This window comes from Chiloscyllium punctatum, chromosome 2 (assembly GCF_047496795.1).
Source record: "Chiloscyllium punctatum isolate Juve2018m chromosome 2, sChiPun1.3, whole genome shotgun sequence".
Taxonomy (NCBI): Eukaryota; Metazoa; Chordata; class Chondrichthyes; order Orectolobiformes; family Hemiscylliidae; genus Chiloscyllium; species Chiloscyllium punctatum.
Genome location: NC_092740.1, coordinates 55969194 through 55987527, shown reverse-complemented (window position 1 = coordinate 55987527; position 18334 = coordinate 55969194). Strand labels below are relative to the sequence as shown.

Here is an 18334-nt window from a genome sequence, read left to right as displayed (position 1 = left end):
TTGGAAGAAGCATAGGTATTACATTAGGCCATGAAAAGTGGGAAATTATCCATTATGCTAACAAGAAGATGGGAAACATGCATTTTAGCCAAATAAGACCGGAAATCTCAATTTTGATTGCAAACGAAACACCCACTAAGCAGTGCAGGTATTAATATTTATTGGAGTTCAACTCTAAAAAAAGTTAAAAAAATAGAACTTTCCTTTATTGTGCTATTTAAAAGCTTTAGGATAAAGATAATAAAACAGAATTGAAAATTACAAAAGTAAAAGTCCATAAGGGAAAGAGATTACAGCAACATTGAGCTACTATGGGGTCTAAAAACTGAAATGTTTAAAATTAGAAAGTAAAAAGAATACATAATTATGTCCGCAAGATGTAGCAAGAGAAATAATAATAATTGCTAGAGATAAGATCAGAAATGTGCAAAATATAACACGGATTTAAATCTTGGATAAAACATTTTTATGATACATAATTGTTCCAAATGAGAACACTAAATCACAAGCTGAACAAGTAATATATTCAATAGAATCAAGAACTGATGAAATTGTAAATCACAAAGACAGAAAAGAATGTACAAATGCTTATAGAGAAATTCTACCAGCTTTTGACAATTACTTTAACCCCAGCAAATACAATTCATTAAAGAGAATTATTTAACCGAAGAGTTCAGCATCCAGAGGAACTAACAAATAATTTCATTAATGACTACCACAGATTAGTTGGAAACTGTGACTTTTTTTTAAATCACAATTCATCAGGTATGGAGTTGTTGTTGGAATTATTGATGAACCTTTGTTAGTTTTTTTATTACAGATTGAAGAAGGTTTGACATTGGAGAAAATTATTTTGAATGCATTAGAACAGAAACCAAAAGGAATCACAGGGAAGTCTGAAAGAAAAAGATCATCCCTGTCATGGGAGAACAATAGGATTATCTATTTTAAAAGGTATAAGCACTCTAAAGACACATGACCAGATAAAACAAGAATAAGCCAAACAGCAGATACTAAGAATCACCATTAATGTCATGGAACAAAATTGCGTCACAGGCACTAGCAGTTCCTAAGCACGACAAAAGAATACTAATTTGTGAAACAAAAGTCACTTCCAGAGGACGTACAGATGTAGGACACAGTTTCATGTGTCAAGTACCCACTTAAACAAAACCAGTAGAATTAGCAGCATTTGTGAGATATCCTGTTCATTCCTGGGGGAAATGAATGATCCAAAAACTTGTGATTGTCAGAAACATAAACAAAAAAAGCAATTGCTGGAAAAGCTCAGCAGGTCTGGCAGCATCTGTGGAGAGAAACCAGAATTAATGTTTAGGGTCCAGTGACCCTTCTTCAGAAGGTCAGTTTGACAGAACCTGTTTATGTCAATACTTATTTATTACCTTTAAGGCATCTCTGTCTTAAATTGAATACTTGACTGAACCAAAAGAAGTTACATTCTGGATTAGTGGTGCTGGAAGAGCACAGCAGTTCAGGCAGCATCCAAGTAGCTTCGAAATCGACGTTACTTGGTTGCTGCCTGAACTGCTGTGCTCTTCCAGCACCACTAATCCAGAATCTGGTTTGCAGCATCTGCAGTCATTGTTTTTACCAAAAGAAGTTACAGCCTATGAAGATAAAGCTGCATGCCCCAAGTGGCACTACACTAAAGATTAAAGATATACCACAAGCAACTTTGCAACACAAGGTATATAAGCGAATTCAGAAGGTATACATGGTGCACAATCAATGCTTTCATTTTTAAGACTGAATATCCAAGAGACAGTGAATAGCTCAAGAGAAACCAAAATAAAAATAAAGAAATGCAGATGCTGGAAACTGGAAATGAAAACAGACAGTGCTTGAGAAATATAAGAAGTCTAGCTGCCACTGTAGACAGAAAACAAAGGTAATATTTTGAATCCATGTTGTGTTTCTCCAGCACTCTGTTTTTGTTCAAGAGTAACCAGGTTACGTAAAGTATATTCAGAGAAGAGCCAGTCAGGGAACAACTGGCCCAAGAGCAAACTGTGGTCATCCAACCAGTCAGGGTTAACTGGTAGAAGATTTCATTGAGCTTTGTAAACGTGTGGCAGAATCTAAAAAGAAGAACAAATCTTCTGAGATTATCTATAGCATTAGAGAATTGTTTCATATTTGCAGAAAATCAGCAACCATACAGGAGTGGTAGAAATGTTTTCCATTCTTATCCTCACTGAGTGACCTTCAGGTGACAGAAATCAGCAAAGTTTGTGAGAAGCAACACTCAAAGTAAAAGTGAGCAGTACAACCCACTCACTGAGGAATATTTAACTGAAGTTACTCAAACAGCAAAACCATCTGCAGAACAAATGTTATAACAGATTTGAATTTGATGTCAGATGCTGAGATGACACAAGTTCAAGAGAAATAAGTCAATTCTTCAGTTGCTAAGGCAGAATTATCAGTACCAATGGCAGAAGTAATGCTAGATTAGCTATAGTCTTCCAGTAGCATGATCTTTAGAATGGAAAAACAACTGCCTTCAGCCACAAACCAGCTGGCAGGCCTCTCTAGTTTCCAAATTGAAAAGCCAGTATTGTCTTACCTGCTAGGGCAGCAAATAATTGGAATAGTGGTTGGTTGATACCCTTAAATGACCATTACTTTACCAGTTAAGGGCCTATTTGGTGGTGGGCTAAGAAAATTCCCAATGGCTCTTCTTGACCAGCACATAATTGGTGAATGACTGAGAAGGTGACAGGTTCCTTTCTGGGGCCAACTTACTTATCCTTCTTGCTATCTCTTTTGGCACCTGCAAGTGAATTCAGTCTCTTTTTCGTTTTGCAGAAGTACTGGACAGAATCTTCGTGTGGAATTGGGCGTGTTGCTTGCTGGTTGGAAAGCTGACAAACACCCTATATTGCCTCCACTTGAGTAGGCCTTCTGAGCCACAGGCCAATCAGGCAATGGTAAGGCTGGAATCAAGACCCAGATTGCATCCAGCATTAGGACCGAGCCAATCAGAAGTTTACAGGTCTTTTGGTCAGCATGGTCTCTGAGGAGGCGGTGGAAACTGTTGAAGTCCACATTGATGCCCTGGGGTTGAAGTGTTCCGAGGCAGAAGATGAGGCGTTCTTCCTCCAGGCGTCTGGTGGTGAGGGAGCGGCGGTGAAGGAGGCCCAGGACCTCCATGTCCTCGGCAGAGGGGGAGGCGGAGTTGAAATGTTGGGCCACGGGGCGGTGTGGTTGATTGGTGCGGGTGTCCCGGAGATGTTCCCTAAAGCGCACTGCTAGGAGGCGCCCAGTCTCCCCAATGTAGAGGAGACCGCATCGGGAGCAACGGATACAATAAATGATATTAGTGGATGTGCAAGTAAAACTTGATGGATGTGGAAGGCTCATTTAGGGCCTTGGATAGAGGTGAGGGAGGAGGTGTGGGCGCAGGTTTTACAGTTCCTGCGGTGGCAGGGGAAAGTGCCAGGATTGGAGGGTGGGTTGTAGGGGGGCATGAACCTGACCAGGTAGTCACGGAGGGAACAGTCTTTGCGGAAGGCGGAAAGGGGTGGGGAGGGAAATATATCCCTGGTGGTGGGGTCTGTTTGGAGGTGGCGGAAATTTCAGCGGATGATTTGGTTTATGCGAAGGTTGGTAGGGTGGAAGGTCCCCAATGTAGAGGAGACCGCATTGGGAGCTACTAATATCATTTATTGTATCCGTTACTCCCGATGCGGTCTCCTCTACATTGGGGACCTTCCACCCTACCAACCTTCGCATAAACCAAATCATCCGCCGACATTTCCGCCACTTCCAAACAGACCCCACCACCAGGGATATATTTCCCTCCCCACCCCTTTCCGCCTTCCGCAAAGACTGTTCCCTCCGTGACTACCTGATCAGGTTCACGCCCCCCTACAACCCACCCTCCAATCCTGGCACTTTCCCCTGCCACCGCAGGAACTGTAAAACCTGTGCCCACACTTCCTCCCTCACCTCTATCCAAAGCCCTAAAGGAGCCTTCCACATCCATCAAGTTTTACTTGCACATCCACTAATATCATTTATTGTATCCGTTGCTCCCGATGCGGTCTCCTCTACATTGGGGAGACCGGGCGACTCCTAGCAGAGCGCTTTAGGGAACATCTCCGGGACACCCGCACCAATCAACCACACCGCCCCGTGGCCCAACATTTCAACTCCCCCTCCCACTCTGCCGAGGACATGGAGGTCCTGGGCCTCCTTCACCGCCGCTCCCTCACCACCAGACGCCTGGAGGAAGAACGCCTCATCTTCCGCCTCGGAACACTTCAACCCCAGGGCATCAATGTGGACTTCAACAGTTTCCTCATTTCCCCTTCCCCCACCTCACCCTAGTTCTAAACTTCCAGCTCAGCACTGTCCCTATGACTTGTCCGGACTTGTCCTACCTGTCTATCTCCTTTTCCACCTATCCACTCCACCCTCTCCTCCCTGACCTATCACCTTCATCCCCTCCCCCACTCACCCATTGTACTCTATGCTACTTTCTCCCCACACCCACCCTCCTCTAGCTTATCTCTCCATGCTTCAGGCTCACTGCCTTTATACCTGGTGAAGGGCTTTTGCCTGAAACGTCGATTTGGAAGCTACTTGGATGCTGCCTGAACTGCTGTGCTCTTCTAGCACCACTAATCCAGAATCTGGTTTCCAGCATCTGCAGTCATTGTTTTTACCACATGGTCTCTGAGGAGGCCATGACTACAGCCAAAACAATGCATACTTTCTACCCCATGGAATCCTAAGATAATGCAAGACAACAGAAAGTAAAGATTTGCAGATTTGGATGGGGGCTTTAGGAGTTAGACATGGGGAACTTGAAGCCTGGGTATGCTCACATTGCTTCCTTCCCTCCCTGATGTCCATTTGCTTGAGTCTTTGATTGAATTATTGCTCTTTGCTGAGGTGACAATTGGCCTGTGCACTTTGACCTAATCATTTGGAGGTGGTGGATGATGAAGAAGGTTACCTCAGAGTCCAACAGGACCATGATCAGATGGGCAAATGGACTGAGTTTAATTTAGACAAATGTGAAGTACTGCATTTTGGAAAAGCAAATCAGGGCAGAACTAATACACTTAGTGGTAAGATCCTGGGGAATGTCACTGAACAAAGAGACCTTGGAGTTTAGGCTCATAGTTCCTTGAAAGTGGAGTCACAGATGGACAGGATGGTGAAGAAGGCATTTGGTATGTTTGCTTTAATTGGTCAGTGCATTGAGTATAGGAGTTGGGATGTCATGTTGCGACTGTACAGGACATTGGGTTGGCCACCTTTGGAATACTGCGTGAAGTTTTGTCTCCCTGCTATCGGAAGGAAGTTGTGAAATTTGAAAGTGTTCAGGAAAGATTTGCAAGGATGTTGCCAGGGTTGGACGTTTGAGATTTAGTGAGAGGTTGAATAGGCTGGGTCTATCTTCCCTGGATCGTTGGAGTCTGAAAGGTGACCTTATGGAAGTTCATAAAATCTTATGGTCATGGATAGGGTGAATAAACAAAGTCTTTGCCACGGGGTTGGGGAGTCCTAAACTAGATGGCATAGGTTTAGGGTGAGAGGGGAAAGATTTAAGGAGTAACGTTTTCATGCAGAGGGTGGACTGTGTTTGGAATGAGCTGCTTGAAGAGGTGGTGGAGGCTGGTATAATTATAACATTTAAAAGGCATCTGGATGGGTATATGAATAGGAAGGGTTTAGAGGGATATCGGCCAAATGCTGGCAAGTAGGACTAGATTAATTTAGGGTACCTGGTCAGTATGGACGAGTTGGACTGAAGGGTCTGTTTCCGTGCTGTACAGCTGTTTGACTCTATGACTTGTTGGGCAGACTGTGTAGTGACAGGCCTACCTGAAACTGCATTAAAATGCCAGTGGTGGCAGGATTGGGATGTTATATAGTCCTTAATTGGCCACCTAAAGCTTCAATAAAGACTTCTAGCGTGCTTGCCTTCATTGCTGAGTTTTTTGAATGTAGGAGTTGAGAAGTCACGTTAAGGTTGTTCAGAACATAGTAGCCTCTTCTGGAGTACTGTTTCTGGTTCTAGACACCCCAGTGAAAGGAAGGATATCATTAAGCTGAAGAGGATTCAGAAGAGATTTAGCAGGAAGTTGTCGGATATGGAAAGCTTGAGTTATAAAGAAAGACTGTATGGGCTGGGTCTTTTTTAACTGGAGTATAGGAGGTTGAGAGGTGACATTATAGAAATTTCTAAAATCAAGAGGGGCATAGAGAGGTTTAATGGTAGTTGTCTTTTCCCTAGGACGTGAAATTTCAAGACTGGGGGCAAATTTTTAAGGTGAGAGCAGAGTGCTTTAAAAAAGACAAAAGGGGCAATTTTTTTATGCAGTGGGTGGTTTGTGTGTGGAATGAACTTTCTGAGGATGGAGCAGATGTGGGTACAATTACAATGTTTAAAAGACACTTGGATAAGTACATGAATAGGAAAGATTTGGAGGGATATGTCCAGGAGCAGACCGGTGGGACTAGTTTAGTTTGGTTTTATATTGGGCATGGACTTTTCTGTTTTTGTTTGTATGACTCTATGTATTCTCCCGTGCAGATCTTAATTCTGATGGAGTCAGGAAAATGGGGTTTATATGTATGACTCCACTCAGCCTACAGAATACATTTGTCACCTCTAAGCTCTCAATGAGAGTATGCAAAAGATTCTGCTTACTGTCTTCATAAATGAAAAAAAAGTGGTAAATCTGTTGTTTTAGGAGAGAAATATATTTTAAAAAATGCCATTCTCAATACAACAAGGTCATGTGTGTGTGAGATGCGAGGATGCATAATGGTCAGTGAACGTGTAAAGGCTGACGTTATTATCAAAATTACATGAATTGATACTTGTTTATTATTGAAATGTAACCATGTCAGAATCATCAAAATGGTTCAAGAATGGGATTTATAAAAAGAACTCATTATTTCTTTGACAAACAGAGAAATAATTAAAAATGTGAATAATATTTTAGTATTCAAGGTTTTTAGTATATAAAATTGATTTTGGATTTTAACCATTGCAAAGGACAATTGAATCCAATGTTAGAACAGTTTTATGTTTATCGTGCTCTTTTATCATTACCTTTTCAATGAATAAATATAACTACATGGGTTCTATTTTTTACTTTGTAAAGTGCAAAGGTGCACGCATCATGAATCTTCAGAGTGGTCACCCAATCATGCATGTACGCTCATCAACTAGTGGCTTAAAAACCTTCGTCTAATCTGCCAATCTTTAAACATTGATGTTTATCATCAAATAGCAATCTATATTTAAAAATAATGGCCCTTAAGGCAGCTTGCGAAATGAAGTTTAAAAAAGGTGTTTAGAGATATTTCTAAATTTATAATATTGCATTTTAAAAAATTAATTCACAGACTATGGGGCTGTTACTGGCTCGATGAGCATTTTATTGCCCATTGTTATTTCCCCTTGAGATGATGGTGATAGTGAGCTGCGTTCTTGAAACGATGCAGTCCATTTGTTTAGGTACATACACATTACTTTCAGAAAGGGAGTTCCAGGAATTTGACCTAGTGACAGTGAGGAGCGACAATATGCTTTTGACTCAGGATAATGTATGGTTTGGAGGAAAACTTACATGTGATGGTATTCCCATGTATTTGCTGCCCTCATCCTTTTAAGTGATAGAGATTGCAGGTTTAGAAGGTGCTGTTTACTAATGTGTTGTAGCAGTGCATCCTGTAAATGGTACACACTGTCGTACTGTATATCAGTAGAGAAGGGAGTGTTTGTTGAATGTATTTGAAAGGGTGCCAATCAAGCAGGCTGCTTTGTCCTGGACAGTATGAAATTTCTTGAATGCTGCAGAAACTGCAAATATTCAAGCAAGTGGGGTGTATTCAGTCACACTTCTGACTTGTTCCTTTTGGATGGAGTGGACAGGCTTTGGGGAGTCATGAGCTGAGTTACCTGCCACAGAACTTACAGCTTCTGGCCTGCTTTTGTGGCCAAAGTATTTAAATGGCTGGTATAATTCAGTTTCTGGCCATGGTAACCCAAGGATATTGATAATAAGGAATTCAGAGATTTTAATGGCATTGGCTGTAGAGGGGTGATTACTGGATTCTTTCTTGTTGGAGATGATCATTGCCTGGCACTTCTGACACATGGAAGTTACTTGCTAATTATCAGCACAAGCCTGGGTGTTGTCTGGATCTTGTTGCTTTGGACCAGACGGCTTTGCTATCTGAGGAGTCACAAGTGTGGTGAAACAGACACTTTTCCTACTCAAACTCATTCTCTCCCAGTACTCAAATCAGTCAAACTTTTAAACTCTAAGTTTGGCTTTCCTCCCATAGTCTTCAGGATTTATGAAACCCAAAGTTATTTTGTCATTCAGGCACAGTTCCTTGGCTTACTTTCTATCTCCTACTCTTTTTAACTTTGATCATGTCCTATAATGTGGGCCTAAACCTTTCACTGAGGTTGCTCAGTAAACTAAAGAACATGTGGTTTTATGCAGCTATGCTGTGGCTAAAAGGACACATGGTGTCAATTGCACTCCCGTTATGAAGCTTCCGCTCCCTGGACGTATGTCTTGAGAACTTGGGTGTGGTAACCTTAGAGACCATGGAAGACTTCCTATGTGTTGAATGAATGAATAAATGGAAATTCTGTGAGGATCATCGCTGTGGTTTGTAAATGGAAAAGCTTTTACAATGAAGTAGAGACTTTGTTGCATGGCAAAGTGGAAGATACAGTTCTGCTATAATTTCCTATTTTGTAATTTTTGTAATTTGAAAATGCAGGGGTTGTTTTCGCGTTCGTTATAGGCTGAATGCTCGTGACTGCAAACAGGATGTCCGTTATACAACCCCTCATGGCATTCCTTTCCCTTGGGTTCAATAGGAGTAATTTTCACATTTTTGTATGGGTTATAAATTGAATTCAAAGGAAAACAAAATTGGGCAGGGTGTGTATAAATGATTAAAACTCACACAACACCAAGTTATAGTCCAGCAGGTTTATTTGGAAGCACTAACTTTCAAAGTGCTGCTTCTTCATCAGGTGGTTGTGAAGCAGGACCATAGACACAGAATTTATAGCAAAAAATTACAGTGATACAAATGATACATTGAACAAACCTAGATTGTTAAGTCTTTCATCTTTTAGATGGATTTGCTGGTTTCTGTTCTTTAATGTATTAATACCAGAACTTCTTTTGAGTCACATTCTCAAGATAATTTAAGGTTTTATAACAAAAGGTCAGCCAATGCTTTAAAATTGGGAATCAGACCAATCTTGAGTCAGACTGGTTCTATTTCCAAAGTGGAATTTACAAATATTATATGGATTCACTGCCTATATTAAATGGGAGCAAATCTACAACTCGTTTTACATTGTCACCCAGTGTGAAAATAATCTCCCTTTTTTTAGAAATAAACCTTTGTCTCAATCTGCATTAAGAAAGTGGACATTATTACAGTGCAGACTTTATCTCCAGTAATTTTGATTTTTCATTCACTTTACAAAGCAAATAATTTTTCCTTTTTCTGCTCTCTGATAAAAGAAAATCTTGAATTTGTTTTCAGATCTTACTTTAAAGTGCTCTGATGGGATTATTTTACTTGGCAATTCATGAGAGATTTATATTTTTAAGAAAGTTAACATGGTTTTGTTTGCCTAAATCACACAGAGTTCTAGTTGAGAGAATGGGAAGATCACTTGCTCAAACAAGATTTAGGGAGGATGGCTAGAGAAAGTTACCAAGCACATTGTTCAAAAAATAGAGTTTCAAGAGATGTTTGAATGTGGTTTGGGAAAAGTTTAAGATAAATTTTTAAGAGGGGTGATCCAGAGGACCCGGATAGGATGATTGGGGAAGGTTTATAGAATGTCAGATTCAGAGAAGAACACTGGGAGATAAACTGAAAGAACAAGGTATAGATGTTTAATGATTTATGGACATGAACAAGGATTTTAAAACAAATGAGCTGTGCTGGGGATAGAGTGCAGATTAGTGGGGATTTAGGATTAAGTCTGGACAGGTTGGGCTTTATGTCCAAGGAAGCTATGAGTGTGTGAGCACAGTTGGACTTGAGTTGATTAACACCTGACTGAAATTGGTGAGGGGTAAATGTAGCAAGAGATGAATGGTATTGCAAATAACTTTGTTGGACTGAAATGAAAGTGGAAAAAGTGAGGACTATAGATGCTGGAGCTCAGAGTCAAGAATGTAGATCTGGAAAAGCACAGCAGGTCAGGCAGCATCCAAGGAGCAGGGGAATCAACATTTCGGGCATAAGCCCTTCATCAGGAATCATAAGCTCTGATGAAGATTTATGCCTGAAATGTCGATTCTCCTGCTTCTTGAATGCTGCCTGACCTGCTGTGAGTTTCCAGCACTACACTCTGAAATGAAAGTGGAAAGAAAAAAATTGCATCCTGGCTGGATTGCAATTACTGGGGCCTATATCTTTCAAGACTGAGTTAGCTTAATTTGTTGTTCCCTTTTCCAACCTTTTTCTTTCATTTTGATGACAGTAAAATTACCTACCTCGAATTGATTCTGTAAGCCACATAGTGCATCTGTCCAAATCTCAGGGTATCCAATAGTAATGACCTTGGCAATACTGAAACCACTGGACATGCCTCCTGGAAAGGATAATTATGACTTGATTTAATAAAAATACATTTACTTTTGAACATCATTTTTTGTGCCAAGGCAACGAGGGTGCACAGAAATCGAGGCACAAGTAAAGCTGTGGATCTGCCATATGTTAAAAATAACAAAGAACAAGCTGACATACTTCAAGATTTCCTTTGCCTTAAACCACAACAAAATGTCAGACAATAGACTGCAGCCACAAAGTGCTTTATAACTATCAAAGCTCTGTTATCAGAAACCCTCCCAGCTGATGATAATTTTACAAGTCAAAGTCCTATCTTCATAAATAAGACATGGTACCTATTCTTCAAAACTATGTAGTTCCATTGCTATAAAATTCACAAGAAATTGTTCTCTCTGATACTCATTAAAACAATACTGTCTGTCCTGGAGAATTAAAGAATTTATTTTTTAAATGTTTGAACATGTAGCATTTCTCAGTCAGGTATTGTGCATATTAACAACAATGAAGATAACCACAGTCTTGTAGGACCAGACCCCTGCTGCACCAACATGACACTTCCATTCTTTTCATTCGGAATTGTTAATCTGTCTAAACCAGAATTGCTAGGTTTGGTGCTGGATTCAAATAGCTGTACACTGTGGGCATGTTATTGCTCACTATCAGTTCCCAGTTTCAGTACAATCATTAAGAATGTGTGAAGAGAAAAGCCAAAAGAACAATGATCCTATGATTCTTGAACTGTACTACCTTCTACACAGTTGTTTTTACATGTAGAAAATTGACCAAGACAATTTTTTGATCAGCTGTTCCACTGAATCTCATTTAACCCTTTGATCTCATCACTAAATGGTTTTCTGATGGAAATCTCCTAATGAGGGCAAAGGGCTTTTTGCTGCAGCAGTGAAATCTTCTGTGTGGTAGTCAAGTTGCTGTGAATTCCTCTGTGAATCCTTTCACAGCCTGGCTCAAAGAGATGTAATTCCTAATACATTACATAATCATGTACTTATTATGAAATAATAAATGTTCCTTACTTTGCAAATTAATCACGTTGAATACAGTCAAATTCTTCCCTTGAGACAGAGCATTACGCCGAACAAATAAGCAAACACCAGTAATCACAGTCACCAGCAGTTTATTGAAACATTCACATCTAGTTGAAATCAATCCTGTACTAACAAATAGGGGCTCGAGTGATTTGATTATTGGATGGCATCAGGGGATTCAGCAGTACAGGCTGATGCGGAAAACAAAAGCATATTTATGAATTGCTTTCTCTTTTCTGTTTTTTTTTCAGGTCACACAATATTCGGGTCCCTTCTTAAATCAAGAATTCAGATAATGCAGTCTCCAAACTTCTTCCTAACATCTATCTATATTAAACCTCCGTTGATTGAATAGATATTTCGAACTACTTCATCTGCCACTTGTCCTCCTTCTAAAACATATCCAAGTGAGCTGGATATATCTCACTTCCAGCTGGTGTTCGGGGTATAATTTGTAGAACAAAGGACCTAGAGTATCATAAATAATAATCTAGTTCTACTGTAGATTCTATCTCAATCATTCAAAACGCTTTCAGATGCTACGTCATAAATTCCACACATCATCCAACCCAGCATCATACAACAGTTTCAAATAGCAACAGAAATGGAAACAATATTACACATGCTGAAAAACCAATAAAGCGAGCAAACTTTTTAAGATTATAAACTAAAACTGATACACCACAGTCATTAAAGACAGCCATTCAACCTCACAATTCAGATAAACAGACGTCCATGCTTTGCTTAATTAAACTAATACTTTATAATTAATTGTTAGATATCCATAGTTTACACTACTGCGATTGAGGGATTTCAGGACAGTCAGCCAAAGACTTGAAGATAACCTGTTTATTAATCTTAGACTGTTAGATCATGCATTCATTTTAATATTACGGGGCTGCAAACTTTGAGTGACATTAGCAGACAAATTCTTACCATATTCAAATGACATTCCTTTGGCTACTATTTTGGAAAAAGTGATTATCCCATTTAAAATAGCTTTTCTTGTCTGCCAATTACATTTCCCACCAATAATTTCTAGACTCACATTTTCACAAGCAAAGATTACGCTATTTCTAAGAGTGTTTTTGGACGCAGCATATGGTGGGTGCATTCTCTCCTATAGGGGGTGCTATTGTCAGTTTTAATGATTCACTGTCAGACTTGGCAAACACCAGAGTAAGATTTTAACAGCAATTAAGGATCAGATCCTTTTGTAAACATCAAATTAATGACAAATTTACAAAATTCAGCAAATCTGTGGAATGAGAAAAAATATGTTTCACTGAATAACTAAAGTATTATTTGTATAAGTGCCTAGATATTCTATTTATAAAAAGAAGAAGAATAAAAATAGAAAAGCATTTGAAGTGTTCTCCCCAAGCTGGTCAGGAGAACAAGGTAATCATAATAGTCTTATAGCAACAAGCATGATAAGACAATGCTTTAAGTTCATGGAACTTGGCTGATATGATGGCTGCTTTATAATTTGTTGTTAGCTATAATGTAATGCATTTTAGTATTTAACTCATTACCTCATCTCTTTCAGGCATGCCTACCTTGAAAAAGTTCTGCTCCTCTCTCTCTGACAGAATTTCCATCCCAATTTTTTTTCTTGTTCACCATCATGAATTTCGCTGTCACTCCTGCTGTTTGACAAGGTATTTGCTAAATCTTGTTTCCATAGCCACATCTCATTCCTCAGTGACTGCCTCCAGCTCAGACTCCCCACATGTGGATTCCAACTCAAGTTTCATTCTTCGTGTTTTGAATCCACCCAGGATCATAGGTATCTCTGTGATGTTCAACATTCCACAGACTGCTGTTCACACCACATCCTGAGACCCATGCTCAGTGCCATGCATCATGATGTGCACATTCTTGACCTCTCTCTCCAGTAGAACCGCTACTGGCTCAGAGCTGCACTGTTCCCTAGTTCCAATTCATCCCCCGGCTCATTCATCGTGCTTACAAGAAACTGCTTTTCTTTTCAGGCATCAAGGAACACAAGATGCAACAACTCAGATATACCCACTGCCCTCCAGAGCCTTCCCTCCCCTTTCCTCTGACTCCATCCCTTCCCTTCTCCCAACTCCAACTCTTGTGTATTCACTATCCTGTCTGACCCAATATCCTGTTGAACGGTAACATAATATCTGAACTCCTCGGCAAACCAGGGCAGGACTTATATACTTAATGGTAAGGTCCTAGGGAGTGGTGCGGAATAAAGAGACCTTGGAGTGCAGGTTTATAGTTCCTTGAAGTAGAGTTGCAAGTAGACAGGATGGTGAAGAAGGCATTTAGTATGCTTGCCTTTCCTGGTCAATGCATATCAGCTTCAAAATTGCTAGTTCACAGGCTCCAGCCACCTCCTTTTCAGCATGGCTTGCTTTCCCTAGAGTACAATCCCTTTCCACGTCAATCCCCCATTAAGATGATCTCAGGGCTCTCCATTTCTTCCTGGAAAAGAGACATGAAATTTCCCATCTACCACCACCCTCCTCTGCCTGGGTGAGCTCATCCTCACTTTGAACATCTTCTCCTTTAATTCCTTTCACTTTCTTCAGGCCAAAGTGTGGCATGGGCCCCAGTTATACCTACATCTTTGTGGAGTACGTGGAATATTCCTTGTTCCAGTCCTATTCTGGACCTCACCCACAATTCTTTCTCTGGTATATGGATGATACCATCAGTGCTGCTTCTCTCTCTTCTCATCTGGAATTGGAAAAGTTTATCAATTTCTCTTCCAATTTCCACCCTGCTCTTACCTGGTCCATCTTTGACTCCTCCCTTCCCTTCCTTGACATCTCTGTTTTCATTGTTGGGGATAGGCTGATCACCAAAATCCACTATGAACCCACTGACTCCCGCAGTTACCTTGACTATACATCCTCACACCCTGCTTCCTGCAAAGACTCTATTCCATTCTCCCCCTATTCCTCTATCTCCATCACTCCTGTTCTGATGATGCTAACTTTGACAAAAGGGACATCCAAAATGTCCATCTTCTCCCTCAGCTGAAAAACTCCCCAGTATCGCGGTTAACATAGCCCTCAGCCGGTCCGACTCATCTCCTGAATTCAGTCCTCACCCCTTCTCTCTCCCCCCCCCCTCACAGTAGCGATAGGGTCTCCCTTGTCCTCACCTCCCATCCACCAGCATCCACATCCAGAGAATCATTAGCTGGCATTTCTACCACCTCCAGTGAGATACCACCACCAGACACATATTCCTTTCTTGTCTCTTTTCAGCTTTCTGCAAATACCATTCCCTCTGTGACCCCCTGGTCCACCCCTCCTTCAGTCCCAACACCTCCCCCACACTCCCTCCCCACAGTCGCACGACACTTTCTCCTACAACCTCAGAAGATGTGTCACCTGCCTATTTACTTCCTCCCTCCTCTGTATCCAAGGGCTCAAACACACCTTCCAGGTATTAGAGTGCTTTAGCTGCACTTCACACAATCTTGTCTACTTCATTCGCTGCTCACAATGTGGTCTCCTCTACGTTGGGGAACTAAATTGTAGGCTGGGTCACCTGCATTCTGCCCACAAAAAAAAAGACCTTGAGCTTCCCGTTATCTGTGACTTCAACACCCCACCCTGTTCCTTGGTCAGCATCTCTATCTCAGGCTTGCTGCAGTGCTCCAGTGAAGCTCAGCACAAGCTGTAAAAACAGCATTTAATTATTCTCTTGGGAACGGTACAACCTTCTGGACTCAATATTGAGTTCAATAATTTTAGTGCTTGAGCATCTTCCCCGTGCTTTCCCCTACCCTCACACACCAGGCCTTGTTGTCACATGGTATGCTTTTACACACTACCCATTGTCAGCAACTAATAGTTCCTATTAGCAGCTATTCATTCTCCCAGGCTGATCCAGCCACTCCTTTGACTGTCCAATGGTTTTTCTCTCTTTGAGCTCTATCTTCACTGATTATTTATTCTTTACCCTCTAACCACACTCTATCTTCTGCATTAAAAAAAACATTTTTTTCTGAGCTACCATCAATTCTGAGGAAGGGTCACTAGACCTGAAATGTTAACCCTGATTTCTCTCCACTGATGCTGCCAGACCTGCTGAGTTTTTCCAGAAATGTCTGTTTTTGATAGCATTTGTAATGTATAGCATGTTGGTTAAGCCACAACTAGAGCATTGTATACAGTTCTGTAATCCACATTGTAGAAGAGATGTGATTGCACACTGGAGAGGGTGCAGGGCAGATTTACTAAAATGTTGCCTGGGCTGGAGAGTTTTATTTATGAAAGTGACATTGGATAAAGTGGGATGCCTTCTTTGAAGTAGACAAGACTAAGGGGGAAATAATTGAAATGTATAAATCATGAAGCATATAGATTGGCTAGACTGGAAGAAACGTTTCCCCTTTGTGGAGGGATCAATGATTGGGGGCATAGATTCAGGGTAAGGAACAGAAGGTTTAGAGGGGGGTGAGAGAATTTCTTTTTCCCACGTAGACGTTGGTGGGAATCTGGAACTCACTGCCTTTAAGGGTGGCAGATGCAGAAAGCTTCATAACATCTAAAAAGTATTTAGATGGATATTTGCAATACCAAAGGCATACAAGGCAATGGGTCAAGTGTTAGAAAATAAGATTAAAGTGTAGACTGGCGTTTATTTTTGACCAGAACAAACTTGGTAGGCTGAAAGACCTTTTGTTTTTGTGCTGTTGACCTCAATGACTATGAATCGATGAGTATTCTGTTAATGCAACTGAGACAGAGAGAATTCAAAAGTAGACAAGTTGGGACTCAGAACATTTGGGGCAATGGTGGCTCAGTGGTTAGCACTGCTACCTCACAGCAGCAGGGACCTGGGTTCAATTCCGCCTCAGTCAACTGTCCGTGTGGAGTTTACACATTCTCCCTGTGTCTGTGTGGGTTTCCTCCAACAATGTGGAGATCAGGTGAATTGCTAAATTGCCTGTAGTGTCAGGTGCATTAGTCAGGGATAAATATAGGGTAGGGGGATGGGTTATTCTTCGGAGGGTCGGTATGGGCTGAAGGGCCTGTTTCCATACGATAGGGAACCTAATCTAATTTGTTAATTCCAGTTTTTGGGAAAATGCTGGAATCCATTATTAAAGAAGATTTAACAATTCACTTACAAAAACAAATCTGTGTAGAACAGGTTATCAAGGCTTTTCACACTGGAAATCTTGTTTATTAAGTTTATTTGAGGTTTTGCAGGTATAACAAGTACAGATGATAATGTGGAACTGATAGATGTAATATACTTGAAATTTGAAATGGCATTTGTTTGGGTACAACACAAAAGAAATAAGCTTGAAAGGGGATGGTGGTATTAAAAAGTTTGACATTGTTCAGCACAAAACAGACTATTTGACAGGCACAACATCCACAAACAGTAGCTCTCTTCACCATCGATGCTCAGTTACATAAATGTGTACTGCTTAAAGCATCTGGTGGAAACTGCAGAAATTCACCAAGGCCCCTTCGATATCCCATTGCAATACCATGACCACAACCATCTAAAAGAACAAGGTCAGCAGATAAATGAGAACATCGTCTCTCCTGTAAGTTCCTTTCCAAGCCACTCACCATTCTGACTTGGAAATATATTGCAGTTCCTTCAGTGTTGCTGGGTCAAAATCCTGGAATTCGCTCCCTAACATCATTGTGGGTTCACCTACACCAAATGGACTGTAGCAGTTCAAGATGACTGCTCATCACCACCTTCTTAAGAGCAATTTGGGAGAACGACAAATGCTGGCACAACCAACAATTCCACATTTCAGGAATTAATAAGAAAAAAGACAAGATGGAGTTTGGGGTTATATATTGGCATGAAGAGATGATTGGTTAATGGACAGAAAGCAAAGAATGGTCCAAAACACATTGTTTTAAAGTTGGCTGCTACAGCTAATTGTGTGGTGCAAGGATAAGTGCTGGTTTCCTAGCTATTCATAATCTATATTGATGCCTTAGTTGAATAGATGGAGAGTAATGGATCTATGTTTACTGATTAAACAAAGATAGGTGGAATTGTAGGCTGTGGGGAGGACACAGAATGGCTGCAAAAAAAACATATTAGTAAGTAGGCTTAGTGAGCAGGCATTAAAAAGGTACATGGAGTATACGTGGGGAAAGGTGAAGTTATTCATTATGGTCACGAGAATTGTAAAGCAGAATTTTTTTTAAAAGATATGAAACTTATAAATCTTGATCTTCAGAGAGACTTAAGTGTGCTTATACTAGAAATTCAGAAATGTGCATGCAGATACAACAGCCAATAAAGAAGCCATGTTATTTGTTCACCTTTACTGCAAGAAATTGGAGTACAGGAACAAAGATGTTTTGCGACAGTTGTAGTTTTGGTTTGAGCTTTGGTGAATCTACATCTGGAAAAGAGTTTATGGTTTTGGTTTCCATACTAAGGAAGATATACATATATTGGAAATAGTTCTGAAAAATTCACTGAATAATTCCTGAGATAGAGAGGTTGTTCTATGATGATAAACTGGGCTTATATTCTCTGGCATTCAGAAAATGAGTGGCAATCCTACTGCAATCTATAAGATTCTGAAGGGGATTCATTGGGTAGATGCTAAGAGATTGTTTCTTCTGGTTGGGGAATCTAAAACATAGGGGCACAGTCTCAAGATTAAGGGCTGATCAATTGGAAGTAAGGTGTGTAGA

The 18334-nt window shown here is 40.5% G+C and overlaps 1 long non-coding RNA gene across 2 annotated transcripts; it reads right to left on the bottom strand.

Annotated features, from left to right (window-relative positions):
- Positions 1-443: 443 nt before the first annotated feature.
- On the bottom strand, positions 444-12742 carry LOC140484272 (uncharacterized). 2 transcript variants are annotated; one of them, XR_011962172.1, is made up of 3 exons: positions 12594-12742; positions 10536-10633; positions 444-1306 (listed from the first exon to the last, which is right to left on the bottom strand). It is a non-coding gene; the product is annotated as an uncharacterized lncRNA (long non-coding RNA). The 2 variants fall into 2 exon arrangements; XR_011962173.1 differs by lacking the exon at positions 444-1306 and adding an exon at positions 1832-2099.
- Between the last annotated feature and the right edge of the window lie 5592 nt (positions 12743-18334).